Source organism: Manacus candei, unplaced genomic scaffold (assembly GCF_025592945.1).
Source record: "Manacus candei isolate 608988 ecotype Guabito, Panama unplaced genomic scaffold, ASM2559294v1 h1tg000016l, whole genome shotgun sequence".
Taxonomy (NCBI): domain Eukaryota; kingdom Metazoa; phylum Chordata; class Aves; order Passeriformes; family Pipridae; genus Manacus; species Manacus candei.
Genome location: NW_026138064.1, coordinates 1,886,263 through 1,892,788, shown reverse-complemented (window position 1 = coordinate 1,892,788; position 6,526 = coordinate 1,886,263).

Below are 6,526 nucleotides of genomic sequence, written 5' to 3'. Positions count from 1 at the left end.
TCTAGAAAAGATGCATCCAGTTACCTTATGACTTGCAAAGGATTAAAAGACACGCCATACAAAAAGAAATTAGGAAAATATTAAGCCTATAAACTAACTATTGCTTAGGGAGCTCCTGGTGATCACTCCATTGGAGCAAAATGAGAGTATTTCAGAGAATGAGATAGACATTCATAGAAAGGCTGAGATTACCTTTCTGAAAACTACTTCATGGACCATGGTGAAATAGATTCCACCCAAAGTGCAACACTAACTTTAAATTTTCATTAACTTTCAAGTGTCAGTGCATCACTACACAATGAGTGACCACCTTAAGTACTAGCCTAGTCCCACGTCTCCATGGTGTTTCACCAGCACAATTGTATTTTTAGCTCTTCTAAACAAGCACTTAAATAAGATTACTAGAAAAAGTAATTAAGGTTTGAAGGTTCTGGCTCTCCATTGTTGGAAACCTCTGTTCCCTTTGCACCTTCAGTTGTCCATCTGAAATAACAAGGTAAAGGCACCTGCCTTTGATATATGCATTACCACTCACTTTACATTGCTAACTGGCTCTCTGGGTACCATTTAAGGTTCAGACTTAATCAGTCAGCAATTTTCATGCTTCTCCTGCAAGATGTGAATCTTTTCTTTAGGGCAGACAGAGCACTGGACTTGAGTGACAGGAATTGTGACTGCAGGGAATCCCAGTTGTCAGAGCTGGAGTCAAGACAAACTCATATGACTTTTCGCAGGGGATATAGTTAGCAAATCTCCCTGACAGAGGCTAGAGGCAAGAAGAGATCAGATGTGCTAGAGGTAAAATATGTTTGTGTGCACTGAAATATAGCTCTGCTCTATCTGCTGAGCAATTAGGAGCAATTTAGACAATTGTACTTCTGCCTTATGCCCTCCTGCCAGTGTCCTTTTCTGAAATTTAGCCTACTCTGGCACATTTCACATCAGTGGAAATTTCAAGGCATTGAACTTGTACTGTCCAGAGTAAGAAGTGAAAATAAATAAAAAAAGAGGACTGTAGATATTAAATGTTATTAAAAAGATCAGCTCCATGGTAACAAATTTCTAGGGTAGAACAAATGCTTATTTTGATAGGTTTTTAAAATTTTCAACACCTACATCAAAACACTCAAATTTAACTATTTGTTTTGATATCAGTATTTTATGTCACTAACATACCACTTTCCAGAAAAAAAATGTATTTTGTAAAAGAAAGAATAATTTCCACTCTTCACCAATTTTAGGGGACATAAGGAGGGATATTGAGTTTGGGTTGATCAAAACAAGTATTTTCTCCAACAAACCTCTTAACATAATGTTTTATTTGGAGTGAGATATCTTAGTGTAGTTTTATCTGGTCCTGTAGATATTTATAGAAAATTGTTCTTCAGATATAATTAAATTATTTCAAATTATTTATATTTATCATACGGTTACAACACGTAACTCTCTTTGAACATTAGATATATTTATAATTGTTTTCCACTTTCCCTACCCTCCCCAGAGCTCTTTCACACTTCCTCCAAAAAAACCGCATTCAAAACATTGCTTTTAAGTGGTCAGTTTAAATCAGATAGCAGCAAAAGGCATGCTTCTCCTCCGTTCCCTACACAAGCCAGGTGCCCTCCAGCTCTTATTACTTCCCAGCAATGTTTTGTCTCATTGAGTTACAGCATTACAGCAGACTCAATAATCAATAGCAGGCCTTCTCACTTGAAAAATATTCTCAGTTATATTAGATTGGATATGTTTGATGGAATATTAGGCATATTTGAGAAGTGCCTACAAATCAGAGAGCAACTGGCTTGGGGGACAAATATAGATTCATTCCTTTCTCTTACCTACACTTTCTTTTACCATACATACGGTATTTATGTCCCTACTTTCTTAATACGCACAAAATATTTCAATTTAATAACCAAAATATCACTAGTTGATTGCTGGTGATCGTTTAATTGACATTTAAGTTCAGAACTAAATATCATCACTAAACCCACATGCAAGTCAATGCTAGTCATTAAAGAGGGAAAATCTAGCTGCGAATCAAGATATACACATGTCCTAAATCTAACCAATTGATTTACTGGTTCTCTCACCTCCCTCCAAGGCTTTGATAAGGTGTAATCATTTGCATGCTGTAAATTAAGACCACAATAAAGGACTTCTTTTTTTCTCTTCATCTTTTATAACTAAAAATATGGTAAACTACAGGCCTAAAAATCAGAATTTTGAGTCACCATTGAACATTCCATTTCAGGTGGTTGTACATGGAGCTGAACACTTGGTTAAATGGAAACTATCATGTGTTCAATGCAAAACTTTTGCCATCTCAGGTTAAGAAAAAAATTAGTTTAGTGTATTTTTGGACTCTGATCTTTAAGTGTGGTAAACAACTTCAAATCCTGCCCAATCCAATAAATCCTTAGGACATTCAGTTTTACTCAGAATGCACTCAGCATCTTTCAGATTAGTTCCTTGAATTGTAATTTATTTTGTGTTTATTTTGCTTCTATTTCCTTCCTTCCTGCAGCAATGGATTGCTCTTCCAAAATATTTGTTATAGAGCTCATAAATAATTGAACCTCTACTTTTCAAGGATACAGTTGTGAGAGGAGGATAAAGTTTTAGATTTCCTGTTCATAAAATATGTTGTCAGCCTTTCATCTTTTAATTTAAATGTATCAAAGTAATGTCTCAGGACCTCTATGAATAATTAGTGCGCAATATTAACTGCCAAAGAAATCAGACTGAAGCTTTTCCTTACTGTAATTAAATACTGTTGCATTAAATGGGTTTTGACTGTTCCCCCCCATGCCTCCCTGCCTCCCCCCACCTTTCCCCAAAAAGAAACTTTATACAGAAACAAAAATCAAGAAGGAGATTGAGGAGCAGTCCAGCCATTCTCCTTTCATCCTGTCTGGTCTGGAGAGGGGACCACTTTCCAAATTCAAGATCTCTAGCCAATAAGTAATCTCCATTCAGTTTTGCTAATTCCCTCTCTGTGTCTAGCATCTTCCTTTGAACAGCAAGGCTCTCTCAGCTAATTGAAATGGTGGAAATAAAGAAAAAAGAAGAGTAATGAGCTTAGAAATTGATCTGCATCTAGGAGTGTCTGTGGGTTCATCTGTGAAAGGTGAGACAGAAATCTAGATAGCGATGCTTGCCTCTTGCCTTTCCAGCAGAGCCTGTAAGCCCACATCTTGCTGTCTGAATCAGAGCATTCCTCAGGAAGGGTTTTTTTCTCTGCTGACATTTCTTGTCAAATTGCAGTGACAGGATTCAGTGTTACTAAGACTCTGGATTCACCCAAGATTGATGAATGTCAGTGCTTGAACAGAGAGGGATGAAGAAGTTGCTGAGTATTTACATGGGCATCTTGCAAGTCTTCTCTATTGTCTCTGCCTACATGGTATTGAAACAGAAATCTATGGAAGAAAAATTACTCTCATCCAACAAACCTGTAGAAACTGATTGTCATTTGACAGAACCTGTGTCTGAAATTAAGGTGCTGGAGACATGTAGTGAATCCTCTGTGAAGATAAGTTGTTGGAAAAGACACACTTAAAAATATAGAAGAATTAAAAGTTTTGTTCTAGTTCTTATGAAGAAAACAAACCCCCCCATAGTCACAGGTAAGAGGTGTGTGGAAAAAAAAAATGTAGAAAGTTATTTTTCACACTAGCTCTGCCTAACCATGTATAATGTCTTGCCCATAAAATAATCTCAGCAGGTGTGGTGAGTATTGACAGGTCTGCACTATAGAGCTGTGAATGCAAGAGAGCAGATGCCTGTTAATTCCTGTCAATCTGGAGGGAAAGAGAAGAGCAGAAACACAAAGGAAAAATAAAAACATGACTAGCCTGTAGAATATCTGGGTCCACTGCCTCCCCTCATCCAACTCTTCCCCTCGTCTCCTGAATGAACTGTGAAAAAACCTGGAGCTATTATAGAGCTACAAAGAAATAAGGAACTGGTACCAGATGGGACCTCTTGTCTCCATCTCTCTCCAGCCCAAACAATCTGCTGCAGAATTTAGAAGAGAAGGGTGGAGAATCTAATAGTGTCTCAGAGTCGGAAAGATGGCTCTGGTTCGAGCAGTGCCAGCCTGTTCCGGAGGAGGATTATTATTATTCTCTGTGCCAAAGGATATGGCTATTTTTCTCTCTCACTCGCTCTTTGCAACAAACATTTGGCTACTATTAGCCAGCTGGCAAATGTAAATGAAACATCACATACCAGTTTAGTAGGGAGAGTGCCATCCGTGTTTTGCCAGTCATGCAGCGGTCTGACTGCCAGTGCACAGCACGGCGTGTGCCTCACGGATCCTCCTTTATCTGGAAGCACAGGGGAGAGTGGCAGGGAAATTTGTTAGGTAGAGAGAAAGTCTGTGTCATGGTTACAGGACATCATACAGGAGAGTCAGGCCAAGATTTGTCTAGGAAAAGATAGTGGACTGGCTATATGCTCCTAAATATTTGTTCCATATTGCTTGTTTATAATGAGCTTCCCTCTTTACAGGTACTCAGAAGAAAATGCAGAAATTTTGCATGTGCAGAGGATGGTGTTTATACCTGATGTGGAAATAGATCCTTGGGAGTTGGTATAAATTGGCAGCAGATCAGGAAGCACGCTCTACTCTCAGTTACACCTATGCAATCTCAGCCTACGATGGTGATGGGTATAGCAGGGAGCAGGATCTGGCCTCATGCCATTGTTATCCTCCTCCTGCTCTCCAGCTTGCTGTTCTTACAGCTTCTCATTATTTTTTTTTAATGTCTCATTTTTATACGTTTGTTTCCTCTTTTTCACTGTTCTTGACAAAGTTCAATCATCACTTTTCTTTTACATCTAACCTTTTCTTCTTAGTTTTCAGGCATACAATAAGAGACATTTATTTCATTGTCAGGCAGTATTCTGATGAACTGTATTTAGCTGCAGCCTGGCAAGCCAAGTATTTCAATACTCCTAATTGTCTCCTATCGGAGTTAACATTCAAGACTTGACTATTTGCTTTTGAAATAAACAATGCCATGCGGTATCATAAAATTGTTCCCAAAGATTTTACAGCAAAACTAAGTAGCTATTTACTTTAAATATGCCAATTAAGCATTACTAATGTACAGTACATTTTGAGGCTAAGGATGATTGATAGCAGTGTGCAGTGAAATGTTCTAGAACTACAGTTGGAAAATGTAAATTTTCAAAATGAAAAAAAGAAACCCTCACTGCCTGACAGCACTATGTACACATTTCAAAACAGTGCTTACAAATTGTTCTTTTATTGTTCTTTAAAGCTCTTTTTTTACTCTGCTTTTTGGTTTTTTGTTTGTTTGTTTGTTTGTTTGTTTTGTTGTCTTTTTTTTTTAAGTGTGGTAGCCAATGCAGTCTTAGGTCTTATCAAAACTTCTTTAAGGCTAGAATATAATTTATTTTGTAGTTCTGAAAGATCTTATTCTGAGTGATGGGGAACAGGGGCTTGATACAAAACAAGAATTACATTACGCAAAAATGTCAGCATTTTCAGCGGTAGGGTTTCTTTTCCTTTTTTTTTTCCTGTGAAAACAAAGCGTATGATTTCAGAGAAAGACAATAAATGAAGACTCTTCTAAGATCCAGAATGGCTCCACAAATCCAAGAAACCACCATAAAGACATTTGCCAGAGTTAATATACATTTTTTAGTTTCAAATTTGACAGATTTATTTGACAGATTTGTGATGTTAAATGTTATTTCTCTGACCCCGGTGGGGGAAACTGTCTACTTTGGTTGATCCTTAGCATAGAGACTATAGAAACAATAAAAACAATTGAAAAGATATTACGTGACCTGGTCATGGTGGTATTGTACTATTCCAAGTGCAGTGGAAGCTTTTTGGCTAACTTCTGCATTAAGGTGGAGCTTATGCTTTTGAGCAAAGTTCATATCTCTTGTTTCACTTCTATTAATCTAGGAGGAATACAGAGTGTGAACTGTTTGCCAAGAATCACAGTTATCCTATTCCAAACTGGAATACTCTGTAAGTCCCCAGAATTTTGACTAATTGCAGTTGTTAAAATTTATAACTAATCTTATTTTCTTTTCTCAGAAAAGGATTAGTCAAAAAAATGCTGACCATTTGCACTGGACATTTATCCTAAAAGCAAATAGTAATCACCTGTCTCTTGCCATATTAGATAGGTGATTGAAAACATTCATTAGTATAATTTGCTATACTATTATTTGAACCAGAACCTGTATATGTGCTTGGTGCCCTACATTTTCATTGGCTCCTGAAGGTGAATGGAAATCAAGGGGTGCATTTCTGCTGCTTTTAATAAGGTTTGGATCATGTTGCAAAAAAACTCCCAGAATAACAGACAGTGAAACTCCAATCAGCAAAGAATTCACTTAGCTGGGTGCCCATTTTACCTGATGTAATTTATACTGAGCAATTTGACAGCAGTGGAGTATGTGCAGTTGAGCCACATGCTGTCATTTCTCACTAACAACACTCACTGGCTTTGTGAGACAGTGTTAATAAGTACATTTC